This window comes from Mytilus californianus, unplaced genomic scaffold, assembly GCF_021869535.1.
Source record: "Mytilus californianus isolate M0D057914Y unplaced genomic scaffold, xbMytCali1.0.p SCAF_7, whole genome shotgun sequence".
NCBI classification, from domain to species: domain Eukaryota; kingdom Metazoa; phylum Mollusca; class Bivalvia; order Mytilida; family Mytilidae; genus Mytilus; species Mytilus californianus.
This window is the reverse complement of record NW_026262723.1, coordinates 4,243,247-4,255,323: the sequence shown is the minus strand read 5'-3', so window position 1 is coordinate 4,255,323 and position 12,077 is coordinate 4,243,247. Positions and strand designations below refer to the sequence as shown.

The 12,077-nt window shown below is 31.0% G+C and overlaps 1 long non-coding RNA gene across 1 annotated transcript in view; it reads left to right on the top strand.

Annotated features, from left to right (window-relative positions):
* The window catches only part of LOC127708255 (uncharacterized), a 43,065-nt gene extending 32,086 nt beyond the window's left edge, over positions 1–10,979 (top strand). The window contains exons 2-3 of the long non-coding RNA XR_007985218.1: positions 9,702–9,938; positions 10,933–10,979. This is a non-coding gene — a long non-coding RNA (uncharacterized LOC127708255). The remainder of the gene's footprint in view (positions 1–9,701; positions 9,939–10,932) is intronic.
* The last annotated feature ends 1,098 nt before the right edge of the window (positions 10,980–12,077 follow it).

Sequence of the window (12,077 nt, the reverse complement as noted above, 5' to 3'; positions counted from 1 at the left end):
AACTGTTGCAAACATACACTTAAAGCTCATATATTAGCCCCATTATGTTAGATGTATGGTTAGATTTGAAAAGATTTTGACGCGATTTCTTAAAATGGCCAATTTAGGAAGAAATTGTTAACTTTGAAACTTTGAATTGTATACGGTGAAAGTGGCAGGATTTGATATCTTATATAATCTTGAATGTTGGAATGAATTACTATTAAAATTTGTATTTATAGTGTTCGGAAATTTTTTCAAAGTAGTTTCATACAGATTTAAGGAATTTAAGGTGGGAGTATTAGACATATTACATTTACTGTAAAGGCAAAGATAAGAGTGTATGTAGTAATTCATTTTAGGCTATGATTCAAAAATGGCTGATTCACTAACTCCGCCTCTTTTGGGGAGATACTTAGTATTCCTAGATATTTTCATTTGTTTACCGACTTTTTCCCAGATATGATCTCCTTGTTTAATCTCATATCATTTCCTTTTAAATCTCATTCAGACACAAAGCTATCAATTTGAGTGTTCAGGAAGACTTTAATTAAAGGGAGGAAGTACATATATATGTTGACAAAATGCCACTCAACCCTTTGTTTTGAAATAAGCCAAACATAAGTGATGCATGTGAACTTTCAATTCCAGCATATGATTTAATTTTAAACTTCATAGTAAAAGTGGCATAGGTTTTTCTATCTTCAGGCATAGATTGCCTTAGCCGTATTTTGCACAACTTTAGAATACAATTTTAATGATCTTTAATTTCGTATTTGATTTGGCCTTCCAACTGTTTTGATGCGAGCGCCATGAATGAGTCTTAGTCAGACGAAACGCTCATCTGTCGTACCAAATTATAAGCCTGGTATCTATGGTGAGTTTTTAAGCGTTCAAGGAGAAAGAGATGATGGTTTATATGGTAGTGAGACAGCAAAACGAAATAACTAAATAAACGCAATGTCTTTATAAAATATGCAAGGAGTCTATTCAAATCTTTAAGGTCTGAATCGTCTTTAAAGTTGTGAATTGATTATAAGAACAGAATAGAAGCTATCAAGGATATGCCATCGGCACAACCTTTTCCCATAGAACAAATAATGTTGCGATGCAAAATTTGACAACCATATACATTATTGTTAATCCAATAGATTGTAAATACATACTTCACAACATATCCGCAGACAATGTTCAAATCGATAAAAAAAAATGTTCTCACCTATAATATGTACAATTGAACAGAATTTTTTTTCAAAGAGTTTTTGAAGTTTGCTCTCTGAAAACGTTTGAAATTGATGCTTTTTCCGATCGACTAGATGTACCAAGTTTAAGAGGCAATCAAATCCTACATGACAAAAAGTAACAGCAAAAAAATGTATTCACAAAACACTTTAACAAAGAAAATCACAGTTTAAGTAACAGAAAGAATAAAAGGTCAGTCTTTGCAGGCATATCAGTTTGTTAAAATACCCCGACCTCGAGCGTCTCTGAAGAGACTTTATTTTCTAAAATGCGAACCTAGTCCTCATTACGTTGACCACAAAAAAAAACATATATTTTTAAATAGAATGTCGCTGATTAAGCTTCTTAAAAAAGTAGAGTGATATATGTCTTTTGTCTTTTCATACCCTTTTATCGTCACGAATAAGCACACACTAATTGCCACTGGTAAGCAAGCAAAAATAAATCAAACAACATATCCCTAAGACATTTACAAGTACAAAATGAAGAAATAACAAAAAAAAAAAAAAAAAAAAACTATCAATAAGTTAAGAATATAAAATCTCTCTTGAAATTACTAACCATGGAACAAAGGATAGTCCTTGAAAGGTTGAACATCTACATTTCAGCAATGTTCGCACTGTGACAAAATCTTACATTTCATGAATAAGACTTCAAATAGAAAAAAAATCACGTAGTAAAGTAATAAGCTGTGTTTTTGCAATAAAGTTATGCAATGTGTTACACTGTGACTTGAGTAAGCCCTTTATACCTTTTTGTAATATAATTGTCTTTAAATAAATCAAACCAGGGTAATCGAAACGCCCAACTCACACTGAAACAAGTTTTATCATTTCATAATCATCTTCACATATGACTTTCAAAGAACCATTATGCATCACAATACCTTAAACTTAAATTTCATTTTTTTTAAATCTCACTAATGATCATTAATAATGACAAATGTTCTACAATTTTAGCTGAAACAGAATATGCATGTTACAAACATTTATTTTATTTCCTCGGAGGTCTTACATACCATGCCAACGCACCTGTCTCCTTATAGTTGTGGAGCTTATACCATACACTAAGGTTCTGTTTTATTTTGATATTAACCTTCTTACTGAATTTATGAGATTCCAACAGTAGTAAACTGCTGTTACCTCTAAATCAATATTACTACATTGAATTTCGTAACTTTCATAGTTCTCTCTAGATGTTTTATAATACGGTATGGAGATTAAACCATCTGTCTTGATATGTCATTTTGACTATGTAGTTCATTCTTTATCACATTTATAACCTATATTTTAAAAATGAACTCCATTTCTATTAAAACAGTTGACGACGTAATTACAAATCAAAGAGAATTGTAAATTATTGTACAAGGACAAAATTTCTATTAGAAAACATTACTTTATTTTGGGATATTTGTAAAGTTCTGTTTTTCATAAAGATGGAATACAACATTTAGCACATATCAAATTGGTATATGGTAAGAGTGGATAATACAGGTTGAGAGAATGCAATAGATACTCATAAACAGTGAAAAAGCAACATAAATTTACCAGTGCAGACAATTAAATACCGAATTTTGGTTGTTAATTACTTCCTATTAATATTCTGTCCTTTTTTATTTGTTAATAAAATAAACAGATAGATGATTATGAAATATGTCACTTTATTGATAAATTTGTGCATATAAACACTGCAATGTCTTTAACGTTAATTAGTTGTTGATTTCTTTCCTGCTGCGTAGTTTGATCAATTACTAGTTAATTAAAAGTTAAGAAAGTCCTTTCATAATTTGAACATTTTATTGTTACTTCTAAGTACCTGAATCTTTCGTGTTTAATATACAAAAATTTATCTCATTTGAATATTAAAGTATATTTTGTGTTGAACAATGTTGAAGAAAAAGTGAGTCATTTATCTCCTTTAAAGATTATCTACATTGTACTTAATAAAATCTTGATAAAATATAATTATGTATTTTTTCAATGTTTTTATTACTGTCTTAACTCTATTGTTAAAGCAACATAATTTATTCTAAGGAACCTCTCACTTTTGAAGAAATAACTAATATGTGAAAAATACACTGCAAACAATTTCATCGCAATATACTGGACCTTTACATTTGTATTCATATGAGCAGAATATATAAAACACTCCCAAAGACAAAACATAAAATATAAGTGTTTAAGTTTCATATCTCAAAACTTTAAAAAAAGGAACTACGCAAACGTAATTATATATTTCTAATTGCTCATTGTCAGCTTCCTGTTCCTACGTAATAAAATATCATCTTTTCGATTGTATGACGTTTACCTTATCGACACACCAGGTTTTAGATATTTATGTGATTCCTTCGTTTGTTTTACTCAAGCAATCACAGGGTCGATTGATTTACCTTTTTACGATGATATCCTCGTTATAAGAAAAGTAAAGTAAGTAGGTGTCATTAATACTCTACACATACTTCACTGTCTTTGGAAAATATTCACACATCTTCACATCTTTCCAAACTTTATGCGCACTATGTACACATGCCCATGAAATAGTTTAAAACTTGACCCCGTAAAATTTTGAGGCTGATCCGAAATTATAATCTTATCTCGCCACAATAAACGACCAGAAGTGCTCCTCCCTATTAAAATAAAACTAACAAAAAAATACTCCAAACCGGAAACTATTGTTGAGGTTGGTGTTTATAGATTTTCAATTGTAGCGCTGTGAAAAGAGCAAGGTGTCTATTCCTTCAATCTTCTTTGGATCAAGCCTTCTATCAGTTCTATCTGAGGAGTCTCTTGTTTTAATATCTACTTGTACAACTTTTGTTTATTGACTTTTTATCAAATAAAACTTGTTTTACTACGCCTTCGTTTTTATATGTTTATAATTAATGATACGAGATTGAATGTAAGTAAACTACTGTTCCATATCTTTTTAAAATTCTAATGGGTACAGGTTGCCAAACAATGTTTGAATCGTTAAGAACGGGTTTCGAGCCGTAAAATCGAAGGAACGTCAACAAAAGCACTTCATTGCCTCGATCTATACGTGACAATCTGCTGTCGAGTACAAATTTCAATATATGATTTTACTATCTTTACTTCACATTACTTGCAATTATGGAAGATTGGGAGAATTTTGTATTTACACACCCTATTATGAAAGAATCATTCATTCCTAAACGCATAACTAATTGTTTTTAATAAGAGAACAATTGTTTTCATTTATTTACGTCATTTTATATTACAGTTGCAATTGAACATTGCGAAGTACAAACAAACCGCCCAGTCAACATTCTCTGATGATGATATCGGCAGTAGAAAGTCTGCAAATGCAGTAGATGGAGAATACGAACAAAATATGTGGCTAACATCAGGGTGTACACACACTGCTCTACCTGATGATCAACGTCATTGGTGGGCGGTGGATCTTGGAGCAATTTATGCTATTAGTAATGTTGTTATTTTTGGTAGAACAGACTGCTGTTGTAAGTTCTCACTCACATATTTCTTAATTTCTTTTTTGGAAACATAAACTGTACTGGTAAATTCTAATTAACACTTTACTTAAAAGAGAAGGTACGATATGGTCACTTTTTATCCCTTATATTAATATTTTGAATAAGGTCTCACATAATTGTACGAAGGCTTTAATTACATCCCAACTATTGCTGTTGAACTGACATGATAGGCTTATAATACTTCATATATTTACTTGTGGCAATACACATCTGTACATGTATTTTTATGATTTCATTCACATAGTTGAACCTGTTGAACCAAGAAATTAGGTAATCAACGAAATATCAATTTCTTATAGGGTTGCGTGAAAAATGTAACAATACCACTTCAGTAAGATCCACGAAAACGCAGTTAATCCTCAATATATTGATGTCATTGATAAAGGTGAACTAAGAATTTGAGTGTTCAACGGAATACCAATTTCTTATAGACTTATGTGTTAGTTGTTAGAAAAAACCTAGTTATTCCTCAATCCACAAAAAACACGAAATTAAAAGAATATTTAGTATTTAATCTTTAATCGGGTCGACTGCTATATTGTTTTGCTATGTCATAAATGTAAACAGAGAAAAAAATACCAGAAAAAAATAATGTGAACATTTAATTTATTGGAGTGTTTAAAGAATTGTAAAATAGTTCATAACATTCGTTCTTCTCTACGCTATCATTTCAAAATAATTAAGATTTCATATTATCCATGTAATATTTATATTTCGTTTATAGATTAAAGACGAATCAAAAAGTCAGCAAATTGGACTTTGTCTATAAGTTTGCACATTAATTTTGTTTTTTGAATGCACTATGCAGCATTTAAATCACCAAGTTCAACCGACCAATGTCTTCGGGCAGGAATATGGCAGTTGATTCCTATTCGTTCCGTTGGTTGATAAAGTCTAACGTTTGATTTTGTCAGGTTTGATGGTCTTTCCCCTTTTTGAATTTAATTTAGAGTTTGATATTTATGTTATATATTTTTTAACATTCAACTAAAGTCAATTGTCCTACAAGTGGGAGGTTGAGGTAGCTGTCAAACCAGGTATAACCTATTATGTACTTCAAAAAGTACAAAGTCAGAAATATAGACAGTTTTTATAAATTCTATGTATACAGTATGTATTTCAGTTATTTTGAAGTCCTTTTGTTTGAATAAATACAACTGCACCCCTCCCCCCAAAAAAAAACACAACAACAACAAAAAAATGGTTGCTAAATTTGTATGCAGAATCGCTTTAAACTAACAACCCCAGCTTGGCTTGAAACATTATTATTTATAAGGTTAAATGGCAAGTGTTGAAAGAAACAAGGCGTCGAGGACGAGGTGTCTCATGTGTAAAATGTGTTAAACATTATAATGTTTAAATTTTGGCGGAAATGGTTATCCTACGCCTTTTTTGATTCTCTCAAATTTTGTCTGTGACCTTAATATGTCTTTTCGTAATCGATTTACGAGATTTGAACACCAATAAACTTCTGTCGCCTAAAGTTTAAACGTACGTTTCAACGGAGTTTATACACAAGTATCAATTTGAGATTAGCGCAAATGATCGCAATGATATCTGTTCGACACTGCACATGTTGAAAAAGGTTGTAAAAAATTGAAAAATTGCTTGTTTATGTTACAGCAACTTTTCTTTTAATTTCTTTAATAAATTTTAAACACGTTTTGTCGATCAATCTGAAGGTTGCTCACTTACGATTACAAAACGATATTATTCTCGGCATGTTTGTTTTAAATATACATTCATATTTTTAATGTGGTAAAATCATTATCAGTAATGTAACAGTTTTTGTAAATCATTTTTGAAAAACAAACATAAAAAAGTTGTATAATGAATAGTGCGAGATCGTTCTATCTATTATGTTTGGCTCTGCAAAATAATTCTAATGGCAACATTCAATGATATAAACATCAAACAGTCACATTGTCTGACGACGTTGATTACAAAACGAAACATTCTAATTTAGATTATTGTTGTGAAATCGAATGTAAAATTGATCCTTATTTTTAGCAAGCCTTTTATTTAGTATATCGCGAACAATGATCGTGATAGAAGAAGTTTCCGATCGGATAATGAATACAATTCAACATCATAATATGTGAAAAAAATTCTTAGAATAAGCAAAAGTTTGGATACGTTACAAAAAAGTGTCATTCATGCGATGAAACTGCGCATTTAGTTAAATAAAAAAAAAGTAAATACGATTCATATCCTTACGCAAAGTATTATAAAAAAACATATAGAATTTAGTATGTTCACATTCCAATATATCATGCTATATTTGAAACTAAATCTTCAGTGTATCTGAAAGTACATTTAACCTCAGAAATAGATTACCTTAACTGTATTTGGCAAAACTTTTAGGAATTTTTGGTTCTCAATGCTCTTCAACTTCGTACTTTATTTTGCCTTTTTAACTTTGTTTGATTCGAGCGTCACTGATGAGTCTTTTGTAGACGAAACGCGCGTCTAACGCAGATACAAAATATCAATCCTGGTATCTATGATGAATTTATTTAAGTTTAAATGGACAAAAGTTCATTTTATTAAAAGAAAAGACTTATTTGGGATGTGATAGTCAATGAATGACCACACTAAAGGTTCCGTTTACATATTGTTATGCTATATACTTATAGTTTGTTAACGCGTTTGTTTAGTAGAATAAATCGTGAATAAACCAAAATCAAAAATGAACATCAATAGGTCGTGTTAGTCCAGTTTTCAATCCAATAAACTAAAATGATAAATTATCATATAATTACAGAATGATACGAACGCTGCAAAATAGACATATTTCATGATCTTTTTAACGATGATCTTAAAAACTATTTTTTTGTGTTCATGATCAGAAATTAAATCTATATATGAATATTCTGATTTTTTAAACATTTTGCATAAATCTCTGCAAAACAATTTTAAGAGCCATTTGAAAAAATAATTTCGAACGTCATTGTTCACTGAAAAGTAATTTGGTCATTTATATTAAAAACAAATAAATATGTTTGTGAACATTTTGTATGATATTTAAATGCTTATGGGCAGATCGCCTTTTGTGGTTTCGTGAAATGGTGGATGATTTAACTTTGATGTATTCAGAAAGGGATCATAATGCTGGACGCTTTTGAAATGAAATATCATTTTTAGATTAGTTTTCTGTATCTTTCCTGTTTATAAATTTTGAATTGTTCGAATTACTTAAATATGTTTTTGGAATTGTCAATTTGAATGCTCGTGAACTTCTTATTTAATTTGGTCTTCAAACAGTTTTGATTCGATTGCTACTAATAAGTCAAATATAGACGACAGTTACCGCTAGTGAACACAACTATATGTCTGGTATCTTTGATGAATTTTTACAGAATTTTTTTTCCCAATCACAATACTTTATTTATCACCGTTACTGTAAATCTTTTACTATCGATTGTCTCGATATTCCGAATGAAAGGCGTGTTAAGGTAAAAAAGTATTAACAAAAATACCAAACTTCAAGGTAAATTCAAAAAGGGGAAGTCCATAAAAACTAACAAGATCAAAAGCTAAACTTTATCAACTAACTGAACGAATGGTAAACAACTGTCATATGTCATAAAGATCAACATGTTAATTTCATTAATCATAAGTCAATGAAGCGAAATGTTCACAGCACATGATTGTTGACAACACTAATCTTTAGTTTTACTATACTTATGTTAGTTAAAATGTATATTACAACGTTTTTTATGATTAAAACTTTTTAATATTTGTTTTCATATAACTTGAATTCGATGTATATATATAGATATATACAAATCTAAATTGAAAACAAAGTTCAAACCTATGATTGCGTTGGATAAAAACCGCAATTTTTATACGTGTGCGTGCAAAACAAATTTTCTGGTAGAGGGGTCTAAATACAGCACAAACATCATTTTCAATAAGACCAAATGAGTGAAAAAGTATATTTTAACAAAACGCATTTGACTAGCAGGTCGAACAAATGATGTTCTTACACCCTGCTGACTGCCATTGGCGATTGCCAAATAAACGGATCACAAGATGTAACAAAATAGATCTTATTATTAATTTATTACCAAACAGAAAACAATAAACTTGCGGAAAAGATGGTATACCTCAAACATGAGGTGCACAAATTTGTACACCATATCCGGATTTCGACAATTAATGTCTCTCCAGTGATGTAAGGAATCGAAACGGTATTTGGAAGGCCATATAATTTACCTCAATTTAGAATAGACTCTTGAATTTTGAAAGAGTTAGCATAGGATGAACGGATTATATAAACCCAAAAGCAAATATAATACTATCCCAAACGAAAAATATAAAAAGTCTAAACTGAAAACAACGTTCAAACCTATGATTGCGTTGGATAAAAACCGCAATTTTTATACGTGTGCATGCAAAACAAATTTCCTGGTAGAGGTGTCTTAATACAGCACAAACAACATTTTCTAAAAGACCAAATGAGTGAAAAAGTATATTTTAACAAAACGCATTTGACTAGCAGGTCGAACAACTGATGTTCTTAAACCCTGCTGACTGCCATTGGCGATATATATATATATATATATATATAAACGGAAAATGCAAACCTATGTACAAGTATTCATGGTTGAAATCATAACTTTAAATGTTTTCTTATACAGCACTTGCAATTATATTCCACCATCACCTGCCTTAACGGTATGTTATTCCCAATTATTACGAAGGTTCGGGCCTAACTTTCTGATATGAATTCCTAGATCGAGGATTGCTGCCTACTATGGAGCTATTACACCAAGAATTATTATTGGTTAATTTGCAGAGATTGATCTCTGCAAACTCTATCATCATTTTATTGTCAAAGATTTGAAAATAACACTTTATGATGTTGGTGCGTCCGATATTTGTATTACAGACGAGTACATATGTTTTGTTGACGTGACTACGACAAGTTGTATGTTATTGTAGTCATCTTTGTTATGTATTGTAGCTGAGAGACTCTCAAATTTCAACATTGACGTCATAAGGCCATGCAAAAACTCAACTCATTGGTTTGAAGGAGTAACATCACTATGTCATCACAGACAGGAGGCTACTATCTATCTAAATGCAACCTGTTCTCATGAGACAATCGGAAGGTATGTTCGCATACAGCTGAAAGACCCGAATGCTTTAGCCTTATGTGAAGTTGAGGTACATGGAGTATTTATGCAGGATTTAAATTCAGGTTAGTTTTTTTTATGTTTCAAAAAGTGTTCCACAAAATTGACTGTGTATATAACGTGGTCGATAAAAAAAAACATGAGATCACATTCTCATTCAATCTACTCGCTGGTTACATTATATTAAAATAGGGAGATGTGGTAAGATTACCAATAAGACAATTATTCACCAAAGTTCCAGTAAAGAAGTCTGCGAAATGTGTTATATAAAAGATCGATAAGACTTATCAACGGTTTTGTGCCAATATGATCAGCACGACGGGTGCCATATGTGGAGCAGAATCTGATTACCCTTCTGGAGAATCTGATTTCACCCAGAGTTTTGGTGGGATTATTATTTCTCAGTCTTCAGTTTTCTATGTTGTGTTTGTAGACTGTTGTTTTGTTTTGCCATGACATTGTCAGTCCGTTTTCGACTATTCCTTTGGTATCTTTCGCCTCTCCTTCAATAAGTTTGTATTTACATTTACACTTGTAAAGTGATTGAGTTTGAACGATAATTCATGCATGTGGCTTATTGCATGGGCTTATGTTTTGATTTACAATAACGAGTCTAATGTTGCCTACCTTAAAAAGGAGGATGCGTATTTTGTAAGAGCACGTTTTCGATTTCTTAAACTGTCTTCTCCGATATTGAATTTATATATTATGTCTTAATCTTAATTGTTATTAGCATTTGCTGAAATGTAATTAATTACTCCAGTTATAGTCTGAGCTTGATCAATGTTTTCTCCTGTTAGTTGTATTTATCTGCATATTAAATGATTTCATAGTGATCGTTGATTTGATATCCCCAGGGCATTAATACAATAATTAGGTGGAACCTTTAGATTTTAATACATTAGGAGTTATGCAATAACAAGCAGTTGATTCTAATTAACAAAATGTCGAAATGGCTAGCGAAATCAAAACGGAAACATTTGAACCATGACACAATTATTTAATGATTGCATTAATTTCAAGAAAAATAATAAATTTGATATTATTACATATTTTCAGTGACCTTGCCTTATACATGTGGATTTGAAGGTCACAGTTATGATGTACAAGACGGCAACATTGAAACAGCACACGTAAATAGCAATATTCAATGTACATACATGTGTGCTTATATGAACGGATGTCATGCTGCAGACTTCGTGAAAAAGAACAAAACCTGTTTCTTAATGGAGAGAAAAAATGGGTCCAATGTCGTGTCTGATCCTGGCCACAATGTCTTTCTTGTCAATTGACTATATATATTTCATAAATAAATTTTAATGTTGTGCGATGTGTTATGTTTTGTTTTAATTGAAACAGATATCAAATGTTATGGAGGTAATACAATAGCACATACATTTAATAAGATAAAAAAATTCAATGCTTCCAATTCATATATAAGGAGTTGACAAATGTCAACCTTTTACAAAACTTTTCTTATTTCTAATTATCTACCTTTGTATAATATGAATGCAGTTTTTTGGGATGTTGCCTATACCAAAAAAAGACAGGGTCGTGTAAAAGAAATGCAAAAGATACTATGAGACATTCAAACTCATGTCGAAATAAACTGACAACGCCATGGCAATTAAAAAAACTGAAATAAGACCAAAAAGACATTAATATACAAAACACAACATAGAAAAATAAGGACTCCACCAAAAAACCGCGGGTGGTAGCAGGTGTTCAGGATCTCGGAGGCATCTGTCGTGTTTCTCATGTACATCCAAACACGATGATAAGGCTAATTCAGTAGGTCACACTCGTGATGGCGTCCGTAAAATTTTCGAAGGGATGATGATTGTATCTAAACCACTTTGAACTCTTGTTTTAATATCTTCCTTAAAGTTATAAATCATGTCAGTATTATTATTATGATTAGGAATTTAATGTAAATTGCATTGATATTTAGCAATAAATGCAAACGGTGTGGCAGTTTGCATGGTCAATGGAAGTAGTTGTTGCCTAAAAATCGTGTTTAATTACTTATTTTCCTGTCGATTGAATTTTACACAATTTGCATTAAATCAAAATATTTACTGCTATTACGAACTAATACAATATGAAAACAATCGGAAAAATTAAGGGATGATAAAAAGGTGTTATCACAACAGTATGTCGACAAGAGACAGACATAAAGATCGGAAAAATGAACATACAAAAGT